Genomic DNA, 10710 nt, shown 5'->3' with positions numbered 1-10710 from the left:
ATTAGATCAGTAAAATAACTCTCCTTTTGTGAAAACCACCTTAATTTCCTTGAGTCAGACCCTTAGCTTCTGAAGATTGATGTAATATGGGAATGAGAATGGGGGAAACAGTCCCGCTGATTCCAATGGAGTTACTCCTGATTTACACTGGGGTGAGAGAAAGTAGAATCAGCTCAATGGGCTCCAGTGCAGTTACTCCTAATTTACACCAGGGTGATGGAGAGGAGAATTAGGAACAATTACTTTTCAGGTATTTGTATACCTCTGTTACCCAGAGGTGGGCGAACTTTGGATAATGGTATATCAATGTTAATATTCTCAGTTTACTGAGGTTAATCGGGGGTCTGGCTGGCCTGATTTTGGTGTCAGGGGCACTGCTGTGAATGTGGGGTAATTTCACTGCATGCCATGGAATTATTCCCCATTTATACTGCTCTAAATGGGAGCAGCATTTTGCATGGAGGTGACCATACCCAGGCATAATTACACATTAAACTCGAGTCAGGAATACAGTTCAGGAGTCCTGATGCCTCGTCCCCCCTTCTAGCCGAATTTCCATGCTCATAGCGAGAAACAAATGTTCTGGCTCCCCTCCTGTTTCTCTACCCACTCAGCTAAACTCCCTCCCAGAGCTTGGAAGAGAAACTAGGAGTGCTGACTCCCATTTCGCTCCCTGCTCTAACCCACTAAATCCAACAGCCCTCCCGGAGCTGGAAATACAGGCCAAGAGTTCTGGCTTTACTCACTGGACTCAACTCCCTCCCACAGCTGGGAACAAAGTGAGGTGTCATGACTCATAGTTCCCTCCTCTAGCGTGTACATTAGACTGCATCTCAGCCTCTGACCCAGTGACTCTCCATTGCCAAAAGGAATGATTGCTGCGAGTGACAATCTAGAGTCATTGGGCCAGGGTAGGGGCATGAGAGTGATTCTCCAGCGTGGTACTTGGGGCACTCACCTGGTGTCTGGTAGAGACAAGTTCTAGTCCCTGCTCCAATGACAATTTAATTATTAATACAAAGTGGAGCAGCTTCAAAAGGAGAGACCGAGACAGTCTCATTTCAGAACAGCCCATAGCCTAGCGGCTCAGGCACCCTCCTGTAAATTGGGAATTCAAATCCCTTCTCTTCATCAGTCAGAGGGAGTCTGAGTTTGTCACAGGCCAGACGAGTGCCCTAACCACTCAGCTTTAAGTTATGAGGGGTGCCAGTCCCACAGTCTTTATGAGAGACAGAAATAGAACCCCCCAGTTCTGGCTCCTCTACACACTGGACTGAATTTCCTCCCAGAGCCACATATAAAACTCAGGAGTCCTGGCTCTCAGTCCTTGCTACTCTTACCCACTTCACCCCACTCCGTTTCCAGAGCTGGGGATTGAATCCAGGCTCCTAGTCCCCACTACTGCTAACCCACTTGACTCAACTACCTTTGCAGCAATCTAATAGACAGATGAAACAATAAACTGAGAACTAGACACAAACTGATGCTAGATAGAGAGATAGATAGTTTGATAGATCTAACAACAAACTAACAAAGAGACACAAGTAAGAAAAGATACAGAGAGTGAGAGAGAAAAACAGAACGAACCCAAACTAACAGGTAGATAGAGAAGTATAAACAAACTAATATAGAGAGAAAAGTATAAACAGACAGATAGACAGAAAGAACAAGAAACTAATGTATACAGAGAGAAAAGCAACAACGAGCCGATAGTGTTTGTCACAATTTTTGGAGAATTTTAATCTAAACCCTCGATCCATTCTAAAAAATGTGTCAATTTGATCAATTCCCCCACTCCCTATAGAATGAAACTGAGGCACGAATATTCTGCCCCCTCTTTCCTAAGGTAAATGTTTTGGACTGCCTCAATTTCCCATGCCCAAATTGAGGTAAGAGTAAAAATATGAAAAAAAAATCTATTGGCACTTACAATTTCTTCCTTAAAATGCCACTCTGTAACTCACCAATATATTTCATTGCAAGAGCAAACTTACGGTGCCGGTCTGTGTGGAATCCTCCCAGACTGAGATGTCTTTTCTCCTCCATCTACAGACTGCAATTAGTTACCCCTCTCTCTCTAGCCCCATGCCCACCGCTCTATCGATCTATCTCTCTAACTAATGCCCCTGTCACTGTATTATGAGAGGCTGTTCCCCCCTCATACTGAGGCTGAGCTGCTGCAAATACAGTGAGATCTGTGCTCTCTGCAGATCAGCTGTGTGTCAAAAACGTTGGTGCTGTGGGAAGGTGATTTATCCATGTCTGTTTACTACGGGTTTGTCGGACTCACACCCTGGAGCCCTCAAGGGCTCAGAGGCAAGAATTAATTTTCTTGCCCTCTAGTTCCCTGGAGAGTTTGCAGAAACTAAAATAATCACAATTAAAACAAGGCAGCAGGGTCTTGAGGAAAGATTGTGAAGCAAACACTAAGGGCACACAGGACTGTACTCCAGACATCTGGCAACAATTCCTAGCCCTGCTGCTGACCTGCTGTGTTACCTTGGGAAAGTTATTCCCTAGGGCTGTCTTTCTCCTCCCACCCTTTGCCTGTCTTTTCTACTGGAAGTTCTTTGGGGCGGAGACTGTGTCTTACATAATATAATGGGCCTCTCATATCAGGTGCAACTATCAGATAATTAATTCATTATTAAAAAGCTAAGGGTCAAGGTGTCCTGAGATCTGATCCCAACTATTCCCCTGACTTTGTTCAGTCTCTTCACCGCTCCATTCCTCAGTTTGTCATCTGTCCAATGGGCATAATAGTTACTTGGAGGATAATTCATAATGAGTGGTGATGGTGGGAGGAAGTCATTTTTGGTATTATGAAAACCTGGAAATGGAAAACATTTTTGTATATTTTTTCAGGTTTGGGGGGGAAAGTTTTCAATATCAGAAATCTTTTCCCAAAACTATAAAATGTTTACCATAAACTTGCATTTTTACTAGAGAAGTTTATTGAAAACCAAACACTTTTCAGAGTCCAGTTTCATTTTTTTTGTCCACCCCCCATCCAAAAGCAATATTATGGGATGTTACTGAACAATGACAATTCCCATAAAAATATAACTTTCATTTTTGACCAGCTTTAATAATGAGTAATTAAAACTAAATTAAATGCTTTTGAGTTGATGTGGGTGCAACATTCATTGCAATTTTATTTGACAGCATCTGCTTGTCATAGGAACTGTCTAACTAGGTAAGATGTTTTGACCATCCAGTCCAGTATTCTGTCCCTGATAGTGGCCAGTACCACCAGATTCAGAGGAAAGTTTAAGAGGCCCCTTAGAGGACAGTTCTTGAATAACCTGCCCATGGCGGAGTCTCATCATCAGCTTGTGAATGGTCTATGGCGTGAGGAGTTTTATCATAGAGTTTTATCTACTCCAAAGTAACTGCATGCTCTCATTATCCAGATAGGCTGAAATATTCAGAGGAATATACTGGATTTGTGTGTCTAAATGCCATTGGCTTTTGACAGGAGAGGAGTGCCCAGTTCCATTAATCCTCTTTGAATATCTCGCTTAGTTTATTATTAATTACTTATTTTGTAGATTCCATCACTGATAATTTTCAAATCAAGATTGGATGTTTTACTAAAGGATCTGCTCTAGGTATTATTTTGGGGATGTTCTGTGGACTGGGTTATACAGGAGGTCAGACTAGACAGTCACTATGGTCCCTTCTGGCCATGGAATCTATTAATCTAATTTGATCTCCACCAAAAATAGGAACAACATTTTTTCAAAAATTGACAAAATGGTAGATTTTTTAAAAAAGATTCTAAATTTCTATGAATTAAAAAAAAATTATTTAAATAATGGTGTAGGAGGATTCTGATCCTCTCTCCTGTTTTTGACCAGATTTATTCAAATTAATTCTGGGAGATTTTAGCTGAATTAGGCAACACATCAGGGTAACACAACTCCACCTCTCTCATGGTGATGTCGGCTATTTTGTGTTCCTGGAGGGGCCAACATGACCGGTGATGGGATTTTCAAGGTAGCCTATAGATATTTGGACACCATATATCAAAATATCAAAAATTCCAATTAGTTTTAATGGGAATTGGTCATCCCAGGCCCCTAGGTGAAAATCTCCACCCATAGTTTTACGATCAAAACCTGCAACACTTTTCTGGTGGCATTTTTAAGGCTATTATTCAATATTTTTTTAACGACTTGGATAATGGAGGAGAGAATATGCTTATAAAACTTGCATGTGACACCAAGCTGGGAAGGGTTGCAAACACTTTTGAGGACAGGATTAGAATTCGAAATGACCTTGACAAATTGGAGAATTGGTCCAAAATCAGCAAGAGGAAATTCAATAAAGACAAGTGCAAAGTTCTTCTCTTACCAAGGAAAAATCAAATGTACAACTCCAAAATGGGGAATCACTGGCTAGAGTGGATCACAAATTGAATGAGTCAACAATGTGATGTAGTTGCGAAAAAGGTTAATATCATTTGGACTGTATTAAAAAGAATGTCGTATGTAAGACACGGGAGGTAATTGTCCCACTCTACTTGGCACTGGTGAGGCCTCAGCTGGAGTACTGTGTCTGGTTCTGAGTGACACACTTTAAGTAATATGTGGACAGATTGGAAAGAGTTCAGAGGAGACCAACAAAAATGATCAAAGGTTTAGAAAACCTGACCTATGAGGAACAGTGAAAAGCAGAAGAATGGGGTTTAACTTGAAAAGAAGACCAGCAACCTCAGTCTGTAGCAGAATACAAGAAAATTTATTTAAAATACTGTTTGAATGGTACCTCACACAGCCAGGTTAAATATATATAATGGGATTCTCTGACGTTCGGTGGCTGCGTATTTTACTCTTTGTACTGTTTCTAGGGATTTACTTGGTATCCCTGACAGGGAATCTCCTTGTTATCATCCTTGCACTGCTTGACCATCACATTCACACCCCCATGTACTTCTTCCTGATAAATCTGTCTGTCTCAGACCTTGGATCTATCTCCCTCACTGTTCCCAAGTCCGTGGCCAACTCCCTGTTAAACACCATGTTAATTTCTTATGCTGGATGTGTTACCCAAGTCTTTCTCTTCATCTTCTTCACTGCAGTTGACTTTGCTTTTCTCACCATCATGGCGTATGACTCATACGTCGCCATCTGCCAACCACTGCACTATGAGATTTTAGTGAACAGGAGAGCTTGTGTCCAAATGGCATCCAGTGCCTGGATCACTGGAATTCTCCTTTCTATACTGCACTCTGGGGTCACATTTTCAATAATCTTCTGTGGAGGCAACATGGTGGGTCAGTTCTACTGTGAAATCCCCCAAATACTGAAGCTGTCCTGCTCTGACCTGTACCTTGGTGAAACTGTGGTTCTTTCCTTTAACATATTCTTAGGCTTAAGCTGCTTTTACAATTGTGTCATATATTCAGATCTTCAAAACAGTGCTGAAAATTCCCTCTGAGCAGGGTTGCCATAAAGCCTTCTCCACTTGCCTTTCTCACCTCATTGTGGTCTCCTTGTTATTTTGCCTAGTGGTTCCAAGTAATAACAGACACAATAAAATAAAACACGCAAGTCTATGCCTAATACAGCAAGGAAGTGATTCCAGATGAAATCTCACAATCAGAGATGTTCCAGGAAGCTTCTTTTACAGACTAGCCTCCTTCTAGTCTAGGTCCAGCAATTACTCACACCCCTGCGGTTACTGTCCTTTGGTCCAGTTTCTTTCAGGTATCATAACTTCGAATACAAAAAGATATATGCATGTAAATAGGATGAATATATCCAGTAGATCATAACCTTTGCAGAGATATGTTAAATGGCACCTCTAACATAAAACCTATTCCAGTCATGTCATATTTACACTCATAAGCATATTTCCATAAAGCATGATGGGGTTTATTATTTCTAGAAAGCAATGCCACACCGGACATTCTGGTACTTCTGGGAAAGCTGTGGCCCCGCCCCTACCTCATGGTCCTAACTGCATGCGTCCCTCATCCGTGATACTGGACAAAACCATATCTGGTTTTGTCTCAGTACCAGACAGGGGACAAACCACACAGAAAGGGGATTATCCAGCTTAAAACAAAATGAATGTCCAGCTACCCACCATGCTCACCACTCCCAAAGAGCTTCTGCGTGGCTTTCTAGAAATCTCCTTTACCAGGAACAAGTTCCAACAAACTGGATCTCCTGTATTCTGTCCCAAAGGCACTGAGTAGATATGATGGGGTCAAGGCTATTCTCCAAAAAAATAAAAGGGCCATCTTTCTCCCATGACCATCATCTCATTCTGTGTTTCTTTATAAACATAATCAACTCTTGACATTATTGTCTCCATGAGAACATAACGTGCAATCCGTTTATGCACAATGAGGTATTTACACTGGTAAATATCTAGAAAAACTGCACTCAGGTCAATGGAGTTACTATAAATTTACACCTATATAAATATCCTGTCTTCACACAGTGGTCAAAGTCAGATCCTTCAGAGAGAATGAACAGAACAGGACAATTATTGAGTGACCCATCCTGTGTTGTCCAATTCCAGCATCTGGAGTAGGGCCTAATGGACTTAAAGGAGTCCTTGGGAACTTGTGTTTAACTCCTTAGGCCTCTTAGAAAATCACAGTTCTGGTCTTAGACCAACCTCCTGTCTTCTCCCTAGACATAACACCTCTTGGTTAGGTGTCAGGCACACTGCCTTGGAGAATTTCACTTGCTTTGTAGGTGAAAAGAAGGATTTAGTTCTCCAGGGTTCTCAATTAAGGAACAAAGAAACAAGAAACTGAAAACAGGCTTTAGTTTAGAATTTTAAAGGTCCCTAGGGGGTTTGGACCATAGGTTCCATCAATAGAATAGGCTGTCAAGGGAGCTTGTGGAATCCCCATCATTGGCGATTTTTTGAAAAACAGGTTGGACAAGCAACTGTCAGTGCTGGTCTAGATTTACTAGGTCCTACCTCAGCTTCTCAAGGTCCTTTTCAGCCTAACATTTCTATGGTTCTGTGATTCTATAATATACCTACAAAAGACATTTTTTTTTAATTAGGTGGGCTGGCGCCAGCTGCAGAATTAGCAGAGATATGGGAATGTTCTTCAAAGGGGAGGACTATTCTTTCCAGGAATTTAGGATGGGATTTTAGAGCCAGATGATAAGAGCCAGCCACCCAATTTCCCTTTGCTTCCAGTCCCTCCCAGAACAGTATTTCTGTGATTCTAGGATCTCTGGTGGATATCGAAGATCATAAGTCAATGGACCCATAGCTGCACACCACGGTATCATTGCCCAATATAAACACCTGCACTTCATCACCTAAGGCCTGGTATTCAAAGATGTTTAGCTGCCTGGGAGGTTTTCATAAAGCCTCTTGGTGTCCAAAACTTATTGGTTTCAGTGGGAATTAGCTGCCTAGTTGCTTTTGAAAAACCCACTAGGTGCGTAAATACCCCCTGGGGCCTGGATCCTTAAAGAGGCCCAGACATGGTGACCCACAGTGTGGCAACAACTAACTGTTAGGCACCTAGAAAATCACTGGGGCAACAACAGAATCACACACAGCCTGAGTCAGGACCCGGGCTCCTATATGACGGATAGGGAGAGACAGACACCTAAGAATGGGAGTCACAAAATCCAGCATGCTAGGAGTGGAAGCACCTGAGCTAGCTGATGGGAGATGCCTAGGAGAGGAGTGTGTGCTTGCTTAGAGAGAGATGCTTAAGGCCAGTCAGGGAGGCCCTTGTCTCTGCTAGAGAACCACGAACCGGGGGAAGATAGGTGCATGCTCGGTCCGAGGCCTGATCTGTTAGTACCCAATACTTGATGACATCAAATGGATACTTCGATCTAATCAAATATACCTCGCCCTCCCAAACCCCCACTCACCAAAAACATCTGGAACAAAGAAACAAATCAATCAACCAACAAAATATAGTACATCCTCGCTATAACGAACCCCTTGGGATCCAAGCCATTTGTTCTTTAAAGCCAGGGGTTCATTATAGGAAAAGATCCCTGCCGCCAGGGCAATGGCTGACACCATGAACCCCATGGCCATGGCGGAGGCTGACAGGTCTTCCAGCCCTGGGTCAATACTAGGGGCAGAGAGGTCCTCTGGCCTCGCGGCCGCAGCAGGGGCAAAATTTTTACTCCCCACTCTGGAAAAAGGAGAAGAGACAGAGACCCCATGTGTGAATTTGATATGGTAAGTGATTTTACGTGGAAAGTGCTCTGACACCATGGTGATGGGTGGCAGTACAAAAGCCTCAGACGAATCGATCGATCAATAGATGGAGGGGTATGTATGGGGATGGAGAGATAGATAGACATGATAAGTTCATGGAGGATAGATCCATCAATGGCTATTAACCAAGAGGGTCAGGGATGCAACCCTATGCTCTGGGTGTCCCTAAGCCTCTGACTGCCAAATGCTGGAATTGAACAACACAGGATGGGTCACTCAATAATTGTCCTGTTCTGTTCATTCTCTCTGAGGCATCAGACATTGGCCACTGTGTGAATACAGGATATTTATATAGGTGTAATTTTATAATAACTCCGTTGACATGAGTGGAGTTTTTCTAGATATTTACCAGTGTAAATACTTCAGTGTGCATAAACGGAGTGCACGTTATGTTCTCATGGAGACAATAATGTCAAGAGTTGATTATATTCATAAAGAAACACAGAATGAGACGATGATCATGGGAGAAAGTTGGCCATTTTATTTTTTGGAGAATAGCCGTAACCAATCATTTTCCACAGGGAAGATTTGATATCCTTGTTCCTCATGCTATAAATGATCAGATTCATCATGGGAGGCATCAGGGCATAAAAAACTGGGACCAAGAGATCCAGACATGAGATTGAGCTGGAGGTGCATTTAATATAGGAAAAACTATCAGTGCAAAGAAATTGCTGGGGGATTTCACAGAAGAACTGCTCCACCTCATTGTCTTCACAGAAGATTATTGCAAACATGTTTCCAGTGTGCAGTGCAGAATTGAGAACCCCGCTGATCCAAATACTGGCTGCCATTTGGACACAAGCTCTCCTGTTCATCATTGACTCGTAGTGCAGTGGTTGGCAGATGGTGAAGTACCGGTTGTATGCCATGATGTTCAATAGAGAAGCTCAGCTGCAGCAAAGAATAGGAAGAGAAAGTATTGGGCGGCACATTCATAATAGGAAATGGCCCTAGAGCTCATGAGGGAATTGGCAATGGACTTGGGGACGACAATGGAGATTGAGCTAAGGTTTAGGATGGACAGATTCTTCAGGAAGAAATACATGGGTGTGTGAAGATGGTGGTTGAGAGCTATGCCTGTGATGATGAGACGATTCCCAGTCAGGGCTGCCGGGTAAATCCCTAGAAAAAGCAAGAAATGCAAAATTGGCAGCTCCCGAGTGTCAGAGAATCCCAGGAGGAGGAACTCAGTCGCAGTGATTTGGTTGGTCATTTTCTTCCTCAGTACATTATGTGATGGCTGTGAAGGGAAAGACAAGGGCAATGGCCAGGGTTCGGCTGCCGTAAGTAGAGGCCTTCCTGGAGCCCTAGACAGGGCCGGCTCCAGGGTTTTTGCCGCCCCAAGCAGCAAAAAAAAAAAAAAAAAAAAAAAAAAAAGGCGCCATGGCAAGCGGCGGCAGCTCTACCTCCGCTTAATTCAACTGTGGCAATTCAGCAGCAGGTCCTTCGCTCCGAGAAGAAGTGATGGCATTGCTGTCTTAGGAGTCATTGGTCCTATCTATCTATCTATCTATCTATCTATCTATCTATCTATCTATCTATCTATCTATCTATCTATCTATCTATTCACTGCCGGGATTGTTTGGTTCTCTCTCTCTCTCTCATACCCCCATCACCGTATTATTCAGCAGCCACTGCGGTGTGCCTTCGCTGGATGTCCTGAGTTGCTGGGTCTCTCTGCAGTTCCTAGCACACAGGGATCTACTCCATAGATGGGCGCTCTCTGCTCCCCTCCTTAGGCAGGCTTGGCTGAGAGGTGATGGACTAAATGGGATGAGGGACTGAAAGCCTCTCCCAGCTCTAGAGAGGGCCAGGCACAGGAAGGAGGAGAGTGATGTGGGAAGGAAATGGTGGCCAGGGCTGGCCAAAGGACAGAATCAGGAGAGAATGTCTGGTGTTTGGAACTCTGACAGGAGGAAGCAGAGGTCGTGAGCTGATCCCTGGGGCTGGGGCCATATCAGGGGAGTGGAGCTGAGCAGAAGAGGGCACTGGTGGGAAAAGGGGTTCAACAGGAATCTCTGAGGAAGCTGAGTCAGGAACTCTGAGTGGAGAATAGGCTCTGGGCCACAGAGGGGGACTCTCAAAAAACAGGGACCAAGAGCGTCCGTGAGGTGGAGGGTTGTGAGAGGGGAGGAAGGGGATTAGGTGCTAGGGGGGTTGTTTGCAGGTCTGGATTGTGTGTAGCAGAGGGAAGGAGACACCCGGGGACTAGAGTAAGAGCGTTCAGGGGGTGGAGGATGCATCAGAGGCTGGAGTCAAAGGGCCTGAATCTCTTCTCCCTGAAACCAGACATACTCCAGTGTAACACCATGGACTACCCCTGAGATGAGTGATGGGGGAATCAGCCCCATTGTCTCCAGTGGGGTTACTCCTGATTTACACCAGGGTGACTGAGAGGGAAATCAATTGACTGCAGTGGAGTATTTCTAACTTTTCATACAGTTGGTGCATTTTGGTGCTGATTCATTGTACATTGCGAGA

This window comes from Chrysemys picta, chromosome 12 (genome assembly GCF_011386835.1).
Source record: "Chrysemys picta bellii isolate R12L10 chromosome 12, ASM1138683v2, whole genome shotgun sequence".
NCBI classification, from domain to species: Eukaryota; Metazoa; Chordata; order Testudines; family Emydidae; genus Chrysemys; species Chrysemys picta.
This window is presented reverse-complemented; position numbering follows the sequence as displayed.